This window comes from Pelodiscus sinensis, chromosome 3, assembly GCF_049634645.1.
Source record: "Pelodiscus sinensis isolate JC-2024 chromosome 3, ASM4963464v1, whole genome shotgun sequence".
Lineage (NCBI taxonomy): Eukaryota > Metazoa > Chordata > Testudines > Trionychidae > Pelodiscus > Pelodiscus sinensis.
The window spans coordinates 116,673,403-116,696,835 of NC_134713.1; the positions used below are offsets into that span (position 1 = coordinate 116,673,403).

Here is a 23,433-nt window from a genome sequence, read left to right on the forward strand (position 1 = left end):
CCCCAGCACAACCGAGTCACATGTGGGCTCCAGCAGCCCAGCTCAGCCACACACCAGCTCCCTGTCTCCCCTTGCAGCCCAGATGAGCCGCGCACTGGCCAGGCCCCCCACTGTCTTGTAGCTCCGGGACTTTCTCATCCTGGAACATTTGTGATCATGCAGGACCATGAATGTTGCCAGACCAGAGAATCCCAGGGATTTTAGGGGTGCAACCTGTTATTGTGTAACTGTGTAACTGCTGAAAAATTACAACGTGGGGTGACAGCTTATAGATAAAGGATCAAAAAAGAGAAAGCAACTAAAAATACCCTCAAATATGTGTGTGTGCATATTTTGCCTTCAGTAGCATAAAGGCCCCAAGGGAGGCAGCACTGGCGCAGGAAATAATCTTCACCATAAGAATGGCTCACACTAGCTTGCTCCAACCCCCAAGGGAACTCACTGGGAACGGGCAGAGGGCTGCACACTGGTTACTATTGCCTGCTTAATGCTCTCCCCCACGTATATATTTGGGGGTCTTTCTTTTTAGTTGCCTTCAGTTTTTGATCCTCTATGATTCATGTTTTTCAAGACTTTTTTTCTGCAAAGCTGAGATGCTCACATAGTCACAGGCCTCAAAATGCTGCAACTTTAAGAAAACCATCAATATTGTGAGTCTCTTGACAGCAGATAACACTGCTGTACATGTATTCCTATATATTTAAGTACCTCGTTAAGGTATCTTTAAGGTTGCTCAGTGGTGCCTCATGCCCTTCTAGAACATCGATGTCAGCGATACTCAAATATCTGAAAGGAGACAAGGAGTTATGGTAACACTTATTTATCTAGCTGAAAACTCAGCCATACAAAGGTAAGGTATGTGCTAGCCCTTGTGAACTTTGTTTCCTAGTGCTGACACTAATCACTAAGGATGATTCAATAAAGATGGAGGGCAAATTAAGTAGCCTATGAGAAAGCTCCAAGAGAATGTGCCATTGTTGGTGCTGCAAGCCACAGATTTCAATTCCAGCATTGTGCTGCATGTACTGCTTTCCGTGTGCTACGAGTAGCTGTTTTGCATGGTGGAGGGATTAGCTGGCATAAAATACTGTGACATAAGGAGAGGTGCATGTGTGCATCAAAGGATCAAATATGCCTTCTTTCAGCCCCGACTTCTGCAGACTGCATCATTAGCAGGCACAGGGATTATCGACAACGTAAAGGCATGTTCCAGGGCTTGATGAAGGACAAGTGAAGGCAATGTGGTACAAGGACTCCTCAGGAAAAGGATGAAGGGAATGGTACATATTTAGAGTGGATTTGTGTGGAGTAGGCTCTGTCTGGGTGTGTTCTAGGTGAGGGGAGCTCCTGTTTGTTCTCCAGGATCCAGTGTAGCCTCAGCACAGAAAAGCTGTTAGGCTTACAACTCCGACAGGCCTCACATGCTCTGTTTTCAGAGTGTTTGGTGGCAGCTGCAATGGCAGTGTGTTTGTGTTATTATGTGAGTGTGTTATCAATGTGCTGGCGCATCACGCCCAATAAAGGGCAGCATTATGGTTGTGTCATGAGTACCTAAATGCTCTCTATAGTTCTTATTTTTGAGACCTTATGTTTGTGCTACCTTAACACTGCCTGGTTTTCAGAGGTTTGTGCAGCACTGAACTTGATGTTCTAGAAGGGCAAAGGGCATGAAAGGGCAATGTTACCACTGTGTTAATGAAGATGGAGGACATTTAATTTCCTTGGGTTTAAAAAAAAAAATTCTCAGCATCATCATGTACCCACAGCCCAGCTTTCCCCTGCCTCTGGCTTCTTGAAAATGATTTCCGTAGCAACTCAATGCACTGGCTGCTTGTTCGCCTCTTCCACTGTCCCTGAATCATGGCTCTTGTCTTTCTGCTTATCCAGCCTAGTTCAGTTCACCCTCTCAGCCTTGTGCCCCTCAGACAGGTGTTGGACTTGGGCCTGCAGGTTGAGGAACTAGGGAGAGGTTGGGGAAACAGTTCAGGGACTAGAATGCAGGCAATGGTACATTTTTTGAAGGGGAGGACAGACGTGAGAGGGGGTGGATGTGAGAGGTGTGAGGGCATAGAGCTGAAGCACCCCCAGCACCCTGTTGTGTGTGGGCCCAGAGAGCTGTAATACCCACGCCACACAAGGGACCTAAAAGGGGAAGTGGAAACCTGCACCAGACAGCCTGCTGATGGGCTCAGCCTTCCACTTGGGATGCTTCCACCAACTTGCACGCACAGCAGTTATGGCAGCTACCTTTCCCCTTTGAATCAACTGCTGGACTCCTGCAGCTCTCCCAGTGTCATTTCTGCTCAGGGCTCGCAAACGTAGACTCTCTTGGGCCTGGGGAGCGTGTGAGGCTACACATTTTGTCCACTACTATCTATCCAGAGCAAGATGCTGGATTCCATCAGGAGTTGTCTCCAGGATGTCAGCATCCTCTTGAGTTGTCTTATGATAGGTCATATTTTTGGCCTCCACATCTTCTCTTCCCTCTAGATGAAATCCAGTCTACAATGTACCTGATACTTTTGTCACAAGAGGTGATCTGACATCATGGCCAAACTACCATCGTCATCTGTCTAATATGGGCCACTCTGTCTTGTGATCTGTGTGGTACAGCTTCTCCATATTGCTTACATGATTTCTCCAAGAAATTCTGAATAGTCTTCTTAACCAATGCTGGTAGAATGCACTCAGCTTCCTGCTGCATTTTGGAGCCGCATGGTCAAAAAAGTGGGAAGGACAATAGTGCTATACAAGCTCATGTTAGTGTGTAGCTATATCTTCTTCCCCTTCCAAATATTAGACACATGGAACAATATTTCACTCGTTTTATTGATTCTTGCCTTCATTTTTTTAGTGCTGTGGTTCTCAACCTTTGCAGACCATGGTACCCCTTATAGGAGTGTGATATGTCTGGTGTACAAGATTCACCTCACTTAAAAATTACTTGCTTACAAACTCAGACATAGACATATGAAAGTGTCACAGCACACTATAACTGAAAAATCACGTACTTTCTCATTTTTACCAGATAATTATAGAATAAATCCACTGGAAGATAAATAGTGTGGTTGCATTTCAGTGTATAGTATACATAGCAGTGTAAACAAGTCAATGTATGACATTTTAGTTTGTACTGACTTCACTACTGCTTTTTCTGTAACCTCTTGTAAAGCCAGGCAAATATCTAGATACCTTGATGTGTGCCCTTGAAGACCGCTGCGTACTCCCAGGGGTAGTACACATAGCCCTGGTCGAGAAGCACTGCTTTAGTGGACTGGCCAGTAGCAGTAGTGTGTCACATGTACTGCTCCTTGGGAGCAAGGAAACCCAGCAGCTAAACCTTGTAGGCGCTAGCCCTGATGGGTCTCAATAACTACTAAGATATATGATACACTGAAAGGGTATTTTATTAGGGCTAGCAGAAAAGGGAAAAGCTGCATATACCCTGGGTGCAGAGGTTTAAACAGTTATTGTTCAGGTGAGAAATAGCTAGGTGCGGCCAAAGAGTTTTCGGGGCCAAGGCGGCATGTTGGTTGGCTGCACAGTGTGGCTCAGTGGCTCCCAGCCAGGGCAGTGAGCAAGAAGCTGGGTGGCACGGGGCCCTGAAGGTATGGGGCGCCAGGCAACTGCCTTGCTCGCTTTGCCCTAAGGCCAGGCCTGGGATTAGCTGTGTGGAGGAATTCCAGTGTGGGTCCCAATCCAATCAAGGGTCAAGGCTCGCTGTACAGTCCAATCTCTATTGTAGCAAATAGGTGCGTGTTGGTTTCCAGGCTCAGTCAGACTATCTCATGAGTGGGGGGGGCTCCCTTTGCAGCCACTGCTGTTCACCTGTAATTGGGGTGGTCACAGCCTATTCCATGTGTAACTCTGCCTACCATTGCTGGTATTTCTCGCTGCATCTGCCTTCTCTGCAGCTCTCTGTCTTTTCCTCGACAAGCCAAAGAAGGGTCCTGAACCAGGAAATGACTGAGTTATTTTAGGAAGAAGCATCTGCATGGCAAGCAAACACAGTATATAGCTCTGCTTAGCAGATCCATTACAAGGGACAAAAATGTATGGGAGGGTCCGGCTGTTGGGAGAGGGACTGAGCTGAGGCCCCAGTTCACATTCTCTACTGTACAGATCTGATGCCCCCTCGCCTCATCTCCCCACATTATCTGAACGTCTCTTTTCCCCTAAAAGCATCGGAATTAGGGAGACGGGTGAGACTGGAGCTTCTTGCACACTGCTGGAGACCACATAGGGAATAGAGGAGGCTTTGCTTAAGTAAGTGTGCATGGGTGGGAGACAGGAAAGGGGCAGGGTCGTCTCTATCCTGGCCAACATGAGAAGATAGAGAATGGTTTTCTGAAACCACCCCAAGTATCAGAGTCTCTCTGTTCCCAGCTCACAGAGAGGAGCTCAGACTTGGGAACCCCTTACTTAAATAATCCCACATTTACAGGAGGTAGGTTAGTCAAATGGAGTTTGTGTTAGGCCAGAGAAAAATCTGCCAAAATAGGAATGGCTCCTTTGCCAAAGATCAGAACAGCTGTGAAACTGAACAATTTCATGCTGGTTGGGATCATCAGTACAGTTGAGTTGTCAGAGACCAGGATCCCTGGGAAACTGTTCAACTGGTTCAGAGGCCCCTAAAGCAGACAGGAATTAGGTTCTCCATTGCTCTGATCAACATTCTGTTCTGTGCACTATGGCTTTGTTAAACTATTCGGCCGCTTTAAGAGAGCTGTTCTTAAACTCACTGAACAGCATCCCAGAGTTTCTTTGGAATTTGGAAGGTGTGTAGGGTCTGAGGCAGGGGATTACAGTCTGAGAAACAATGGTCTCCTGGCTAAAGCAGTGAAGTGCTGCCCTGGAGAAGTGGATTGTATTCCTGACTCTGCCACTGAGTTCTTACGTCACGCAAGGCAAGTAAGTCTTTTAAACCATGAGTATTCATTTTCTGGGTGCCTAATATGAGACAACCCTGGCCATCTTTGCAGAAGTGCTGCACACTTACAGCTGCAGCTGAAGTCAATGGGTGCTGTAGTTTGAACATGTTGTGTAAATGCCAAGCTCACTGAAAAATCAAGCCTCAGGTGTCTCAGTTTGAGTTCCCCAAATTAGTAGCCACATCTGATAATGTGGGCTCTAAACTCTCTGGGCCTCAGCTCCTCATCAGTAAAATGGTGACAGTAAAAACACAATCTCACAGGGGTGTTGTGAAGATAAATTAATTAGTGTTTGTGAAGCTCTGAAATACTAGGAGGACACCACCATGGAAATGCCCAGGAGGAAATAAATAATTTTGTATCCAGTGCAGGTTCTGAACAGTGGTGAGCAATAAGTGCCCCAAGGGATGGCTGCAGTTCTCCAGGGTTAACTGATGGCGGGCTGCCAGATGCTTTATTTACCTGAATGTCCACAGCCATGGCTGCTCAGCGTTCCTGGCCATTGGGAGCTTCAGGAAGTGGCTGGGCTGCCACTTCCCATAGCACATAGTGGCTGGGAATGGTAAACTGCGGCTACTGGGAGCTATGAATAGCCATATTTGCGGAGGCTCAGGTGAATAAAGTGTCTGGTGGCCGGCCAGCAGCTAACCCTAGTGAACCGCATCGGGTCCATGGGCTGCTTATTGGCCATGCCTAGTCTGGAATGCGTGTTAAATATCACACATTGAATGAAGAGTGCAAAAAAAAAATTGAATAGCACCATTTGTTCTGGGCAGTGGATGAGGCAGGGGTCCTGAAGGAGAAAAGTATGTGATCCTGCAAATGTAATTAAAAACTGTATCATACATATTCACAAATAAGTCTCAAAGTGATTTATTCACCTAAATCCCTATGTGACTTGAAAATGGGACATAAGCTTTTAAATCACATCATTGCTTTAAAAATGTATTCCCTCTGCCATTATATTTGTTTTTCCTATCTGAGTTTACTTTGAATTATTTTAACATTCTGTGTATAGACCTGTAATAGAAGGCCTGAATCACAGAAAGCTTGCACTCAATAAAATGTCATAAGTATTCCAGGCTATAATAATTGTATTGATTAATCCAGGAGGGTGGGCTTTACTGAGGGTTCAAGAGCTCAGTCATGTTATCGCTGATTTTTAAAAAATAATAAAAGGAATGTTCGCTTGTGGTGTTTATAAAAAGGAGTCTTGACTTTAATTTCTCTGGCACCTTCAAGCTTAAGTATGAATTTTGTGCTGTCTTATGTTTTCTTGAAAGGCCCTTTGCCAAATCTGCAAATTAGGTCTTAGCTCACACTACTGGTCTGGGTAAGGCCTGTTCAAAAGTCACAAGACCATTCTACTAACATCAGTGGGCTTTTGATGAGGCTCAGCTAAGACACTGACAAAGGTGCTCCCTGGGGAAAATGTAATAGGCTGTGCTAGTTTCTCATACTTTTCCCAGTGCTGAAGAACAGCATTGTGTGGGTGGAAACCATGTCGCTCTCATTAACAGATGTTGTTCCAATGAAATTCACCCACTTTGTCTCGCTAACTGCTTGCAATCATGTATTGGGATTGATTGAAATAAAACCCAGTGGGGTAAAGTACTGACTGACCATTCCATGAATAAGTGCAAATGAGACTGGCCTTAGAGGTGGGCAGACCAATCTGCTGCTCAGGGCATGGTACTCAAGGTTGACAAGTTCCTGTGCCAAGATTAGGCCCAATTAAATTATTATTACAATCATTCTATCGCTGGGAACCCCAATGTACACAGGTACAACAGTCACACTAGAGGAACTCCTTTATATTAACCAATAAATAATTTACTTACACATTTAGTAAAGTTACACATGCGAATTCAGCAAGGTAGATAGAGATAATATGGAAAGTACACTTGGACATCCCTTGCAGAACAACCCAAAATGTTAGCCATTACCTGCCGCATTACTGTCACTTTCCTCATCTTCACCAGAGGCTGTCATTCTGGCCCTTGCCAGCATCTCTATATCTTCACCCGAGATGCCACCTTTATATTATGGTACCATGTTAATGCATATTCAATAGGGGGTTTGCCTTTCTGCCTATCTCCCCCTCTAAGGTGTCCTTTTTGTATAGGTTAGTATGTTTATAATTTTATCCTGTTACCATATACGTCAATTCATTGCCATGGCACTTTTGTGGTTGGATGTTCCATCCAGAACCTTCCAGAAGTGTCAGCTCGTGTTCTGTGGGCAGCTGATATAATAGGGACAAAACTCTCCCTTACACCATACTTCTAGTTCCTCATGACTTATGAGTTACTAACGTTTAGGCATGCCAATGTTCATAGGCCTCAAGGCTCATGTTAATGGCTAAAACCAATGTCCTACAGGATACAATACTGTAAGTTCCTTGCATTACTGCTGAATAGCATAAAGCAGGATATAATGCAAAGCAGTGCACATAATAGGGATAAGTTGGGCTGGAGGGTGAGAAGTAATGGCAGGGCAGGGAGGCTGGGTGGGGACTGGGAAGCCTCCAGGGACTAGTAGTGCCAAAATACAAGTTCACACAGGGTGCCCTTTATAAACACAGGCTGGCCCTCTATCTCTAGACTAGTGACTGTGTATGCTTCCATTATGGATACGTGTCACAATTGTCCATAACCTATCTCAAGGTGAGTAAACAAGCATGCCAGAGTGCTGCGAGTGAGTCATTCCTTAGGCTGTGGCATGGCCCTGTACCTGTTCCAGTTTGCTGTATCACCAGGGATAAGAGGCAAGTATGAGGACTCAAGTTTCATTAGGGCCTCCACTCCCACAAGACACTGAGCCCTTTACTACCTGACCCTTCACAGCCTAGGGCCTGGTATCCCGTTGCACTGGTAGAGGCATGTTGCACTGTTTTGCTTCAGTGGAACAGCATTTTGCTACAGTCTATAGGTAAGAAGGGATCCACCTCTGGGGGGAGGGGGGAAGCTGGTTGGCCAGCTGAGGATACCCAAGAGTTGATCAATGTGTGGACATTAGCAGGAATATTCACCTGTACCAGGAAATTTTCATAGACGCAGGAGTGGGCTGGCATTGAGCAGAGTCTGGCCCAGTCCTGTGGACACATGAAGCACTCACTTGAAGCTTCTGCACTTGAAAGGCAGAGACTCCAACCACGGGCCTGATAGGGCACATGGCACCTCTCTCTTCTGCTTGAGCGGGTTCTGTGGGGAGATTCCCATATTGAACCTGAAGTGGCTCATGTTCCCCTTTTCAGTTCCACTGGTCCCATTGTCCAAGACGATATCCATGAGGAGGCAGCAGGGAGTGTGTGACAGACACTCCAGAAAACCCAAAGACAAGGAACAGGTAGAGGTGCAGAATGCTGCACAAGCCCTACTACAGCTGTGACAAGAACCAGCTGTTAAATTACATTGTACCCTACTATTCCACCTTGCTCTGGTGCTAAATTCCCAATTCTAAGATCAAGGGCATTTGAAGCTCTGTGCACTGACTCTTGGTCCCTGGATAATATAGCATGTGATGTGGAGGACACCGCATTTTTCTGTCCCCTCTCCTTACCAAATTCCTTCACCATTCTCTCCTCACTCCTCCCCAGCCCTGCTCCACCCCAAAATGGTCCTCCGGTGAGACAGAGTTCTAAATCAATGTTCGTATTGATTTCTGATGAAGCACAATTAGGCAGATGGCTTCTAAAGCTAGTTTTTTTCAAATGCTTTATAAAGGAAAAATCAATGTGCCCTTGTTTCTGTGCATTTCTCAGTGAGCAGCCAGCCAGAGCTGGTCCTAGGGTCTCCTGGGCCAGAAAGGAGAAGGGTTGGAGAGATTCTGGCTGGGGAAAAGAACATAACATCGCTGTTTAAAACTGTACAGTTGGTTGCCTAAGGAAAAGGTAGTTATAACACTATGTTCCCCCTTGGCTGATTACAGTTTCAGTGCTTCATCTTACAAACTGGAGCGGCATGGCATGGGTGTTGGAGAGGGAGGAAGGGAAGAAGGAGCCCAGATGGGACAGGTAACAGAAAGTTGTAGAAAAGTTACAGTTGGTTGTCAAAAGAAAAGTTAATTGCATCAGTCTTATTATTCCTTTAGAAGATTATAAAGCCTTTACTGTCATTGTCCATGGTTTTGTGCCTTCTCCTCACACGAGCAATCCTGTACACGCTGGGAGAAAGTGGGGGGTTACTGATCTGGTCTGGTGGATAAAAATAGTGCAATGTCTCTTTCTAGTTGTCTGAGGGGAAGGGTTGTGATGCTGAGCTGAATCTTCAGAAAACCTAATGACGTTGCAGTGCCTCCCTTTTTTTCTCTGTCCATTTCACCATTGTTAGGAAGACACAGGGGTAGGATTTTTAGGCTATACTAGAGGCAGAGGGTGGTAAGGTGGGGGTGGTTCCCTGTTCAGATCTCCTTTAGCATGAAATCTTCCTATGCTAGTGAGAATTTAGTCAATTTCCATTCAAATTTCCTCCCAAGCATATTTCATCAAATTTCTGTCAAAACAAAAACTTCTGCTGGTTCTTAAGGTTCACTGGAAGCACAAATATGCTCAGTCCACTTTCACAGCTGATTTAACTTCTTCATTCAACAATATGTAGCAAATGCAGGGGGGCAACCATTGCCAGAAACCTTTCTTCAGATCTCCTCCACTGGACTAGGGAGCTTTTTTTTCCCATTTGGAAACCACCTTCGTCTCAAAATGTGGGCAAGCCATAAGGGAAGATATTTTAAACAGGTAAAACAACTCCTGAAAGGAATTACCCCCACCCCCATTGAGACAGTATAAACATGCTAAATTATTAAAAACAGCAATTACCATTCTGCAAACAGTAATTACAATTCTTACCATTGCTAAACTCAGCTCCTTCTTTATGAGCTGCAAAAGTGTCTGAGAACTGAGCAGAGTTGAACCTTGCATTCCTGGAATGCTAGAAAGTTTCAGAATTGTGGTCTTTAATTGCAAAGTTATGATATGTGGGGGGAATTTCTTGCATGTTTAAGAACATAAGAATTTGGAATGGCCATACTGGGTCAGACCAAAAGTCCATTCAGCCCAGTATCCTGTCTTCCAACAGTGGCCAATGCCAGATGCCCCAGAGAGAGTGAACAAAAAAGGTAATCCTCATGTGATCCCGCTCCTGTTACACATTTCCAGCCTCTGACAAACAGAGGCTAGGGACACCATGGCTGTGTCTAGACTGCACCCCTTTTGCGGAACAGGGATGCAGATTAGACAAAGCGCAATTGCAAATGAAGGGGGGTTTAAATCTTCCCCGCTTCATTTGCATGAACATGGCTGCTGCTTTTTCCCCGGCTCGGGGCTTTGCTGGCAAAAAGCGCCAGTCTAGACGGGGATCTTTCAGAAAATAAAGCCTTTTCTGAAAGATCCCTTATTCCTGATTTTAAGAGGAATAAGGGATCTTTCAGAAAAGGCTTTAGTTTCCAAAAGATCCCCGTCTAGACTGGCGCTTTTTGCCGGCAAAGCCCCGAGCCGGAAAAAAGCGGCAGCCATGTTCATGCAAATGAAGCGGGGAAGATTTAAATCCCCCCTTCATTTGCAATTGCGCTTTGTCTAATCTGCATCCCTGTTCTGCAAAAGGGGTGCAGTCTAGACAGCCCAATTCTATCCATCCTGGCCAATAAGCATTGATGGGGCTATCTTTTATGAAATGATCTAGTTCTTTTTTGATCCCTGTTAAAGTCTTGGACTTCACAACATCCTTTGGCAAGGAGTTCCACAGGTTGACTGTGCGTTGCTTGAAGAAATACTTCCTTATGTTTGTTTTAGACCTGCTACCTATTAATTTCATTTGATGACCCCCCTTGTTCTTATGTTATGGGAACAAGTAAATAACTTTCTCTTACTCATGTCCTCTATGCCAATTATGGTTTTATAGACCTCTAGAAAAGAGAAGATTAAGGGGGGATATGATAAACTGAAAAGTCCCAATCTTTTAAATCTCTATTCATATGGAAGCTGGTCCAAACCCCTAATCATTCTTGCTGCCCTTTTCTGAACCTTTTCCAATACCAAAATGCCTTTTTTTGAGATGAGCTGACCACATATGAATGTAATATTCAAGAGGTGGACATACCATGGTTTTATATAGAGCTAATAGATAATCTCTGTTTTATTCTTTATCCCTTTCTTAATGAATCTTTATATTCTGTTTGCTTTTTTGACTGCTGCACATTGAGTGGATGTTTTCAGAGAACTGTCCACAACGACTCCAAGATCTCTCTTTCTCTTGAGTGGTAATAGCTAATTTAGTTCCCACCATTTTTTACATATAGTTGGGATTATGTTGTCCAATGTGCATTACTTTGCATTCATCAACATTGAATTTCATTTCCCATTTTGTTGCCCAGTCTATCTGCTTTTCTGAGATCCTTTTGAAGCTCTTCACAGTCTGTCTCGGTCTTAACTATCTTGAACAGTTTAGTATCATCTGCAAGTTTTGCCACCTCACTGTTTACCCCTTTCTCCAGATTATTTATTAATACGTTGAATAGGAGTGGTCCCAGTGTAAACCCCAGCTGGACATCACTAGTTATCTCTCTCCATTCTGAAAACTGATCATTTATTCTTACCCTTTGTTTCCTATTTTGTAACCAATTATCAATGCATGAGAGGATCTTCCCTCTTATCCCATGACAAATTACTTTAGAAGGCCAAAAATAGAATGCTACCCTCATCTTTGAATTAACAGGACTGTCTGCTTTGGAGACAGAAACTATTCCACCAGGAAGGCAGGAGCAGCTCTCCAGAGACAGACAGAAAAGGACCCTGAAGCACTTGTTTATTGGCTGAAAGAGGAGGAACCAGGACCAGGTTCGGTTTCTTGGGTTATGGAAGGATCAGATTCTTCAGGAGGCAGCCAGATACACCAATGAACCAGTTCATAAAGCGAGTGACACACCGTAGGAAATAGGATAATTCCCTACTAATGAGGCTTATTGAATTGGTGGCCAAAAGAACGAGGTATCAGGCTGGTTCTGAGGCCTTAGAAGCAGGCAATCAGCTGCTACGTCTGGTGGCCACCCAGGATGCCACCAAACCAGAGGATTCTGTTCCTGTGATACTGCTTCCCAAACAAACCAGGAGGAGAACACTGAATTTGCAGGACTCCTGAAGCACCAGCATGTACTGGCCCTGAAGGAGCTGTCTCCAGTAATCATTGAGAGTCATTGTCCCTTATTGTTCATCCCACTGATGAGAATGGCAATGAGATGAATAAAGAGGCATTAAACCAAGGGTTTTGTTCTCAGCTGTGAGCAGTTACTTTGGTAAAAATACATTGTTCTGATTTCAAATCTTTCCATTAAACCTTCTACCTCATTTTTAATCATGATTATACTTTATTTACTTTGTCTTTATTCCAAATGAAGGTGGGTTTTTGTTTTTGATTGGGCTGCAAGCTTCCTGCCTCATGTAGAGTAATGATATATAAAAAGTCAGATGCCAACATAGTGTAACTATTTTCTGAAGGTTCAGAAATATCTTACAACCGTCCAGAGTAAAGAGATGTGTGTGTGGCAATGTGCTTTTAGGAGTATGTGATGTGCTTTTAAAGCACTACTGTTTTTTTATGTAACAGATGTCTAAAGCACACAAAGGGGTTGATTGATGCCTTAAGGGCTTTATAACGCATGTTGAAAATCAAACTCCAATAACAAAGACAAAAGGAACATACCGGCAATAATGGCTCCTACCAGTACCCAGTAGAGAACCAACCTTTCACCCTTTGCAGCTTTAAGTAATTTCAACCAGACCAGGCATTACTGTTCTAACAGCTATACTAAAGAACCCAAACAAACTACAACTATGGCCACAGTGTTTCCATCCAAAGCAAGCCATTGTAAATGTGTTTAAAAAGTTTGAGTACTTCTGATCAGATGGTTTTTTAAAGAAGTGTGAATAGTGAAGATAAAATCATTACATAATGGTCCCATAATAGCATGGCCACCATCCCCCACAGCACATACTCAACCCACGATGACAGTCCAATGGGGGTGTCTTATTACAATTTCCTAAAATATGTGCAATATCTAATGACCTTTGGTTACAGGGGTACAAAATCCCCACAAAACTATGTAGCTCCGTAAGTGTGTACCAATGGTTCCTCGTGTGTATTTGCAGCAACTTTACAAGAAGACATGCATCTGACGACGTGCATCTGACGAAGTGGGTCTTTGCCCACGAAAGCTTATGCTCCTACACTTCAGTTAGTCTATAAGGTGCCACAGGACTCGTCATCGCTTTTACAAGAAGTGAAGCTATCCCTCGGCAGAAGCAGCTGTTATCCTCTGTCTCCCAGCTGTATTAAGATGTGTATACTAGAGACACCCCTGATTTCCCTAGTCCACAGGCAGCATAGGTGACTTGTGGTAGCTCCCAGGAGGTGCACATCTCTCTAGGGCCCTGCCAATATTGTAATTGCTAAATGGGGTGCCCCCATATGGCACCTGCCTGGTCCTCTGGGTTGCCCTTCTGCACCTCCTCCTCTCAAAGGCACTAGTTGCTTATAACTGTGTATACATGGATGGAATCTCGCTGCCCATAAAAAGTTTGTAAATCAAATCTGCCCTGAGTTCACTCCCCTTTTCTCTCACAAATGTGGTGATTATATGAATGCTGATTTTCACATTGGCAGCCACACAGGTAGGTAGGCAGCACCAACAAGTGTTCAGCATAACAAACATTCACATCACATTCTCCAGTTAAATTGTAATTGATTTGCTTTTTTTTTCAGGATGACCCAAGTTGGAATTTAGTTTCATGAGCCATGGCAGGAGTGGATGCATGTGGTCCTCCAAAATAATGGTTTACACAGACATGCCATACAGAACCACATTATTTCTGTGGAATTAAATCCATTTTCACCCTCCCCATGCAACCCTGATCTTCTTAGCACCCTTTCCAGTGTTTCCCACACTTGTAGTCATGAATTTGCCTCTGCTGTTCACTAAGCCTGGCAGAATGATTAAATGGTAACCATGTTGGTTCACTGACTCACTTGCTCTTAGTGGTGGGTGAACTCTTGAACTATGGGTGCCATCAGTGGCTCTGGCACAGTTTTGAAATCCCACCCTCTGAAATCCAGATATTTTTTCAGGGACTTTTCTTATTGAAGGGTTATGGAAGCAGAAGGGTTGGTGCATGATCATCTCATTGCTTCCTGAAGGTCTATTTGGAAGTACTGCTTCTACTGCTGGTCAACCCAAGTTTCCAAAATGACGTAATCCCATCATACAATGTTGGCTCTCCCGGGCCAGCAGCGAGAGTCAACCAAAGGGCATACTATGCCAATTCTGGCACAAATCATATCTGTACCGTGCGAGCTGAATAAATTGTCATTGACCTTGAAGGTTAGCCATCTTCGGGGTATCAGAAAATGTTGTCACAATTCCATCCAGTATCTTGCTGAGCAGCCCTCCTTGGCATAACTATTTGTCTTTCAATGAGGATCAAGAGCAAAATTAGATTATTGTCCTGTTGATCCATGTCTTCTATCTGGTTTTGCTGGGGGAAAAACAGTGAGGGCCAACCTGATCAGGAGCTGATATTAGCAAATGTGTGAAGGCAGGGGACAGTACCAACAACACACAACAAAGTGGTTCCTACAGTGTTTCTGAGTGATGCGCAGAACCTACTACCCTTGAAATGGTAGCAGTAATGCCACATACCTCTAGCAGTAGCAAGTATGTGGGTATACGCATATACATAACAGTACATCTGTGTCCAGCCCAGCAAATGTGCACGCTAGGGCATGGGTCTGGGAAGCACGCAGGAACATTGAAAGATCCACTATTCAGGTATCTAGGCAAATGCAGACAACTCAGGAATACTATTTCTAAAGGGCTGTGTTTACATTAGCACCCTTTTCCGGAAAAGGGATGCTAATGAGACAAGTCGGAATTGCAAATGCCACGGGGGATTTAAATATCCCCTGCGGCATTTGCATGAACATGGCTGCCGCTTTTTTCCGGCATCAGAGCATCCACACGAATGCTACTTCAAAATTAGCATTATTCCCCATGGAAAGCAGGAGTACAGATTTCGAAATAAGCAGCCCATTATTTCAAAATAACGGGATTGGTAGTGTCGACACTCCGCTTATAAATTTGACGTAAGGGGAATTATTTTGAAATAATGCCCTAGTGTAGACCAGGGCTCAGTGATCTAAGGAGAGTAAAAACATAAGATATTTAAGCATATACGATGATGCAAAGTATGGCTGAATCAGACCAGACATTTTCAAAATTCCCATAAAGAAATAATTTTGGTGAGTTAACTTTAGAACTGTTAAATTAACTATTCCCCACCTATAGTGTCATGTAGAATTTAGCATTCTATAACTGTGAAGTGTCTTGAGTTCTCCTCCTATATAGTAGGGAGAACTGATTTTTTTTACTGAAGTCAATGGAAGTTTTTCCACTGACTACAATAGAATCAGGATTTCATTCTTCTCTTGTCCTATTTTATGACACAAAGATATCAATCTATCAGTTTGTTGTTTGCTTGTTAACTGGCTTTTAAAAAAATTATATTTAAGGCATGTAAATGTATTCAATGATTTATCCTTCTTTGCAATTACTAGCAGTCATTAGGCTATATTTTATATTACACTGGGGTTTCCATTTAAGTGCTGACATCATTAAATTTTCATTTTTTCCTCTATTTGGGAGCTTTACATTAATCCAAAAGGTTTAAATATGCCAGTGTATAATTGGCCGCAAGTTCGGTACTCAAGTTCCACAAGTCTGTGACATTCAGTCTGTGACTTTGTTGTCTAGGGGCTTACATTTTATGGCATTTGTTTCTTCTTCTAAAGCTTCTGACACATTTTTGCTAAAATATCAAGTAAAGTCAATATTAGAGCACTCTACATTTTTCCTCCCTACTTGCTATTTTATATTTTCAGAACATAACATGAATAAAAAGTACACATAAAAGCATAGCACATCATAAACCACACCACATTTACAAGAAAAAAATATTAGTGGAAGAATATTAGTAGTCATAAATTCCCAAGAAAATGATTATATTTTTTCTATATTCATCCTGCTGTTCATTACATGGGAAGATGCTTTCCCTAAATTGGCTAGGTTTTAAGCACATGTATCAGTTTATGATATCTCAATCTTTGGATGCCTTCTATTTATGAGGAAGCATTCTTCTGGCTGCTAAACTAGCTCTCCACAGAATCATATTGGTGTGAAATTCTCCGCTGTGCAGAAAATCAAAACAAAGCCTATTCCCTGCTCCTTCTTAAGATTATTCAAGATTTGTGAGTTTACTATGGTGACAATTATAAAGCATGGATAAGAGTAGGGAGGCAGGTGACTGTATCCTGGGAATGCCCATGAGCTGCATGTTCTGGATTGACACATTAGTGGCCTTCCAATTCTAAGGCTTTGGTCTTGAGCTGGGGTGGAAGCATGAGGAGAGAAGAGATTTCTTTGAGTGTATTAATTTGTTTGCAACATAGTGGGTGGAACTGGCAGCAGAGAGCTATTATTTTAGCTATTTCATTAGTAGTATTAGAATAAAATGTAGAAGCCTGCTTGGGCATGGCCCTGTACATACATGTAGTAAAAGATAACTGGTGTTCTGGTGAACCAAAGTCTAATTAGACAAGCCAGAGAGAGACAGGGAAACTCAGGTGCAGAGACATTAAATGACTTGCCAAAGTCGCACCAAAAATCTCTGGGATAGCAAGGCCCAGCTCTCTCCAGTCTCAGTCCTATGCCCTACCCTTAAAACCAAGCATTCGCTCAATGACTGATGTCTAGCTTGATGATACTCTTTGTCTTTGTACATTTGAGTAGACTGGAATTAAGGGATTTGGTCAATGGTGCCCAGCTGAAAGAGATGATCTTAAAACAAGAATATTAACATTGTTGTATCTTGGCTATGGGATTTGACTACAAAATGTCGATATGGAAACGCTTCCCATACGCTTTCCCCAGTACTCAGATTTCAAGGGCATGCAGAAGAGAATTTTATATGAGATCAACAGACTTGCTCATGAACAGATTTGAACAGCAATGGGAAGACCTCAAAGATTTTAAACTCAAGTAGGCTATGTGGGCAGAAAATCTTATTATGTCTGGCCTTTGGCAATCCTATGCAGTAATCAAACTGCAAAATCTGCATTTAAAACTTTAAGAAAACCACAAGAGTCATCTCAATGTTTTTATTACAAATTTGATCAAGAGATATTACATCTTTTGAAAGTGAGATCAATTTTTATGCAGAACGCAAATTTCCACTTAACAGTTTTAAAATGCTCCCATAAAATAATTGATAAACTTGTTAAGAACTCCCTGTAATGTAATTAGTTTGTTGATGTAAATTTGTACTCCACAGGAAATTTCAAGTCCGCGAAATGATCACACAATTCTCACTGCTGACAGTTGCAGAGCCTCAAATCAATTAATTCCACAACCTCCATAAAACAACTCACAGCTACTACTAGTCTGCTGAAGTATTTTATACCTTTCTAATAGAAACATTTAAAATGGCACCCACCAAAGAGCTGCTATACAGAAAATACAATACACAGGGTATGGCCAGACTAGAAGTTTTTTGTCAGAAAAAGGTACACAAAATGCGCTTTTTCCAATTCTTTTGTCAGAAGAGGCTTTTCTGACATTTGGCCCATCTAGACTGGACCAAATGTCGGAAAAAAACCCTCTTTCAAAAGCGTCCTCTTACTTGTAGAGCGAGGAATACAGGGGCTTCCAAAAGAGCGTGTTTGCTCTTCTGCAAAAAAAAGTGGAAGAGCAAACATGTTCCCTGGACACGATGGAGTTTTTTCAGGGTACCTCTGGTATCCTGAAAACCCCTGCAGTCTAGCTGCACCCACAGTAATTTGACCACAACGACACGAGTCTTTTATCCAGCTTTAAAGGTGGAATAAAAAAGAGAATATGATACACATTGTATAAAAATGCCAGGGCTCTCGGCTATGGGAGACAGAGAACGGAACTACTGTATAATACAGCTGCTGCTACAATGTGATTATAACTCAGGCTTGAATACTGCTTTAAATGGAGTCTTGTTGTGTTATAGAAATTAGGAGCCAAATTTGTCAGTACACCCTGGCTGCTTTGCTCTATTTTGGTGACAAAAAGCATCCACAACCCTGCTTAACTGATTGGTTTATAGGGGTTCTCACAATTTTTGGTGGCTTCAGAGTGAAACTACCGACCCCTGCTGGTGGCTGTACTGACAATTTTTCCAGCCTTGAGCCCTGCTGCCCTAGGCTGAAGCCCAAACCCAGAGTCCAGGAGTAGAAACTCAAAGCTTGCCCCTGGCACTCCAGTAAACTGAACCCCAAAGTCCTTCTGTCTCCCCAAAGGTGGGTCATGAACTCATTGGCAACCTATGGCATAGAAGGGTCCTCCCCCACCAAGCACATACACTGACTCCATGCATCTGCAGAGGCACTGCCCAGAGCACAACGGAGGCTGTGTAGTTCAGGGCATCAATTCCCTGCTGGTGGTGCCAGCAAACACCAAGACAGCACATCCAGGCACAACAGCAAAGTGCTGCAGAGAGGGGCCTCTGCTTTGTGTCCCCCAGGAGGCTGTTGTGGCTGCATGTGGCCACGGTGGCTGCATTTGAGGAATGCTGTGAAGGTATGCGTATGACTGCTTTGTGACACTGAAGCAATGCATAGTACTCCAGGCATACTTGTGAATCTGGCCTTAGTATCTTGGTGGAATTCTGCAGCCCTGCACAATACAGAATTTTACAGAAATAAATCTTGGGTGCTCAGAAATTTTTTCCTCACAGAAATGGACTGCAAAGATGTTGGCCATGCCACTAAGGGCTACTGGACCCAGCAGAGCCCAGCCTGCAAATAGAAGACAAAGTCAGGGGGAAAGAACTGAAGGGTTCCCCCGCCCTGAAGGATGGAGATGGCAGGACACAGGAGGAAATTCTGTGCAAGTCTAAGACTCTGCATTAGGGTTTTTTCTCCCTCACCCATCCCTGGGTTCTAGGAGGGTCAAATCTGTGAGTGGCTGGGCAGGGGAGAAGGGCAATTCCTGTGACTGAACTCTCAGGAGAGGCAATGTGGCTGTGACCGGGCTCTAAGAAGCAGGAACTAGGCTGTCATAAGGGATTTTTTTTAACTTACTATGCCTGGGGGAATTATGTTGTGTGTATTGTTACAGATATTATAGTTGCTGATAGATATTTTGAAATAAATTATCAAAATAATTGAAACTGGCACGATTATATGGTGTTATTTTGTCACATCAGAATTGCAGAATTTTGTAGAATTTTAAAATATTGGGCCCAGAATTTTTAATTTTTCAGCACTGAATTTCCCCAGCAGTATATCAGGGAATGGGGAAAAACAATCTCCTAGTTAACCTCCGCCAATATTTTTTCTTTCTTAAAATACACATTTGATATTCATGAAAAATACCTAATTGCAAACTTTGGTGATGGAAGTTCTCCAGATACAGTGTGGGGAGCAGAAATGAAGGCTTTCTTCCTTCACTGACCTCATACTGTACCTTTACTGTGCCCAAGAGGGATGATACCCTGTAGCTTTGAGAGGGTAGTTTAGGTTCTCTTTCATTCTGCAGTCTGAAAACTCATAGTCACATGAGCAGCCTTGTTCATATGAACAGTCCAGCTGCCTTACATGGGACTACTTGACGGACCACTTGACCATTAGGAACTGAGTAGAGCCCCCTGATGCATTTAATAGATTCCATCAAATGTGCTTTGGATGAAACAATGAAAGTTCACACAATACAGCAACAGAAAGGGAACTTTTATGGAGGTAACGAGGGCAATGAGTACTAATGGCCTGTTCTTTATAAACAAAATTATGCATTATTCATTATTTCTTATTTTATTACCAGCAGAAGAGGAGGTGAAATAAATGAGTCAGCTCATCTCTCCTTATCTCTGCAATTCTTTTTGGGCACAGTATTGATATAATTTATGCTTGTTTCTCCATTTAACACAGCAACTCTGTATCAGTGTTTAGCCTACACCTTCCTGATTAATTATGATATCTGAAAATAATACATGGAGGATGTTTTTAAAATAAATTATTATAGAGGAAGGCTTTGCATGAAAATGATTATGATTATGCTGGCAACAGGGGAATCTACATTTTATTTCAATCGAGTCACCGCCTGGCAAAATTCCCTCATATTGCTGAATAGTCACGGAAATGAATATTGGGGTTACTTTATCCGTCCTGAGAAAAGCTAAATCCAATGATAAGAGAAATATGGCTCAAAGGCAAGACTTTCACAATGAAAACTCGCGCTTTCTCTTCAGCCAAAGATGTGCTGAGGAACAGATATTAAAACAAAAACTTAAGTTCCTACCCACCCAGAAACAGAACTCCTCCCGTACAGGAGCTTGTCTCTCTGCCCAGCTCTTAAAGAACGAGTGTTGACGCTGTAGACAATCACAATGAACTTTTCTGACCTCAAAAATTGATGAAATCAGCTGCACAAGCTTTTGGGGAACTACAAATTAGTGTCTATTGGGCAGTTAATGCTACATGAGAAAACAGTCTTCTGCTCTACTCCATGCTAAGTAGGCCCCAACTGGATCATTGTGTCCAGTTCTGGGTGCCACATTGCAAGAAAGATGTCATAGTTCATAAACAATTTGATTACCCTCAAATAGCACCCAAAATTCTCCTTTGAGATAAGATCACACAGAAAATGTAGGCAGATTGGTTTAGTTTTTGGTTGAGTTGTAGGCATAATGGCTAGTATTAGACATATTAGGAGCAGGTTAGATAAACACGCTCAGGGATGGTCTTGCCTAGAGTTCAGGACCCTGCACTAGATGACCTTTTGAGGTCACTTCCAGTTCTACAATTCTGTGATTCAATGATATAACAGAAAACTTGTCACAACCGTCAACCACAGCACCCTATTTGTTGATGATCGGTAGAGCTGTTTAATAGTGCTTGAATTAAAACATAGGCATTCTCAAACCCAGTTTCCTAATATTCCCTTAGTTTGGGGGAGCGTTGGGGTAAAGAGAAGCTGCTATGTTCTTCCTCGCTGTTATAGAACACCAACATTTCATCTTTAAAATTCTTATGTACCCATTAAATGAGATGTTGTTTTTAAAATGTATCTTTCAGATAAACAGCATCATAACTGTTGCATATGATGATCATAACTCCGTGAAGCTGTTCATAAAGTGTATTGATGTTACTTAGGGCTATATTTCCAAAATGTAGGCTTGCTTAACAGCCATTTGGGGGGCATTGCTGCTAGCATTACTATGTAATTTGCACTTCCAAGTGCATGCATCACACTAACAGCAATGCACTTGGGTAAGAAATGTAAATATTTAACTTTCAATGAAATAACATATGAATTACAGGTAAATAATCCTCTGTGTGGGTATAATAAAACACAGCATGTATAGCATGCTTGTCTTGTATAGCCTAGCTCTGAAGATGACTATAAAGTTATGAAGAAAGTAATACAAGAGTAATTAGTGATATTCCCAAAGAAATAACAGTTAACATTTAAAGAATGTTGTTACGAAAATTGCCTCACCCAAACAACAAAATCTCCTCACCCTCCCTTACCATGAGAATGACACTTATGAAACTAACGAAATAAGTAGTTGCTCACAGATATAAATGCTCACCTGAGACAAGTGGGTGAGGAGAATTTTGCAAGGCTACAAAATACTGACAATCACTAATGGAAACAATCTTTAACTTCTCATGACAACTGACCATGCCTAAAAGTGTTTGAGAAATTTCACAAAAAGTAACTGAGGCCAAGATTTCTTTTTTTTTTAAAAAAAAGCTTAATGATTTTGGATTCTCCAGTGTTTGGTCCCCAACTCAAGACACTTTCACGAGTCCTGATTTTTCACAGAATGGCTATTCAGATGTTTTTGAAAATCAGGTATCTTCTGATTATCTCATATTGAGCTCCCAAAACTTGAGGCACCCCAAATCACTAAGTCCAAAATTTGGTGGTGATGGGGGACTTCAACTATCCAGATATATGTTGAGAAAATAACACAGTGGGGCAGAGACTATCCTATAAGTTCTTGGACTGAATTGGAAACAACTTTTTATTTCAGAAGGCTGAAAAAGCTACCGGGGGAAAGCGGTTCTAGATTTGATCCTAACAAATAGGGAGGAACTGGTTGAGAATTTGAAAGTGGAAGGCAGCTTGGGTGAAAGTGATCATGAAATTATAGAGTTCACAATTCTAAGGAAGGGTAGAAGGGAGAATAGCAAAACAGAGACAATGGATTTCAGGAAGGTGGATTTTGGTAAGCTCAGAGAGCTAATAGGTAAGGTACCATGGGAATCGAGACTGAGGGGAAAAACAACTGAGGAGAGTTGCCAGTTATTGAAAGGGACATTATTAAGGGCCCAAAAGCAAGCTATTCCGCTGCATTGGAAAGATAGAAAATATGGCAAAAGACTGCCTTGGCTTAACCACGAGATCTTTCATGATCTAAAAATAAAAAAGGAGTCTCATAAAAAATGGAAAGTAGGACAAATTACAAAGGATGAATATAGGCAAACAATATAGGAATGCAGGTTCAAGATTAGAAAGGCAAAGGCACAAAATGAACTCAAACTAGCTACAGGAATAAAGGGAAACAAGAAGACTTTTTATAAATTCATTAGAAGCAAGATGAAGACCAAGGAGAGGGTAGGCCCTCTGGTCAGTGAGGAGGGAGAAACAGTAACAGGAAACTTTGGAAATGGCAGAGATGCTTAATGACTTATTTGTTTCGGTCTTCACCGAGAAGTCTGAAGGAATGTCTAACATAGTGAATGCTAGTGGGAAGGGGGAAGGTTTAGAAGATTAAATAAAAAAAGTACAAGTTAAAAATTACCTAGAAAAGTTAGATGCCTGCAAGTCACCAGGGCCTGATGAAATGCATCCTAGAATACTCAAGGAGCTGACGGAGGAGGTAGCTGAGCCTCTAGCTATCATCTTTGGAAAATCACGGGAGACAGAAGTGATTCCAAAAGACTGGAAAGGGGCAAATATAGTGTCCATTTATAAAAAGAGAAACAACAACCACCCAGGAGACTACAGACCAGTCAGTTTAACTTCTGTGCCAGGGAAGATAATGGACCAAGTAATTAAGGAAATCATCTGTAATCACTTGGAAGATGGCAAGGTTATACGGAACAGCCAGCATGGATTTGTAAAGAAGAAATCATGTCAAAGTAATCTGATAGCTTTCTTTGATAGGATAACGAGTCTTGTGGAGAAGCAGTGGATGTGGTATACCTAGTCTTTAGTAAGGCGTTTGATATGGTCTCACATGATATTCTTATCAATAAACTAGGTAAATACATCTTAGATGGGGGCAACTATAAGGTGGGTACATAACTGGCTGGATAACTGTACTCAGAGAGTAGTTATTAATGGTTCACAATCCTGCTGGAAAGGCATAACAAGTGGGGTTCCACTGGGGTCTGTTTTGGGACCGGCTCTGTTTAATATCTTC

General features: G+C 42.5%; 1 long non-coding RNA gene across 2 annotated transcripts in view; it reads right to left on the reverse strand.

Annotated features, from left to right (window-relative positions):
• Positions 1-665: 665 nt before the first annotated feature.
• Positions 666-23,433, reverse strand: part of LOC112544035 (uncharacterized) — a 395,246-nt gene continuing 372,478 nt past the window's right edge. For both annotated transcript variants that reach the window (XR_012902339.1, XR_012902340.1), the window contains 2 exons: positions 3,876-3,950; positions 666-786 (listed from right to left, as the gene is read on the reverse strand). This is a non-coding gene — a long non-coding RNA (uncharacterized LOC112544035). The remainder of the gene's footprint in view (positions 787-3,875; positions 3,951-23,433) is intronic.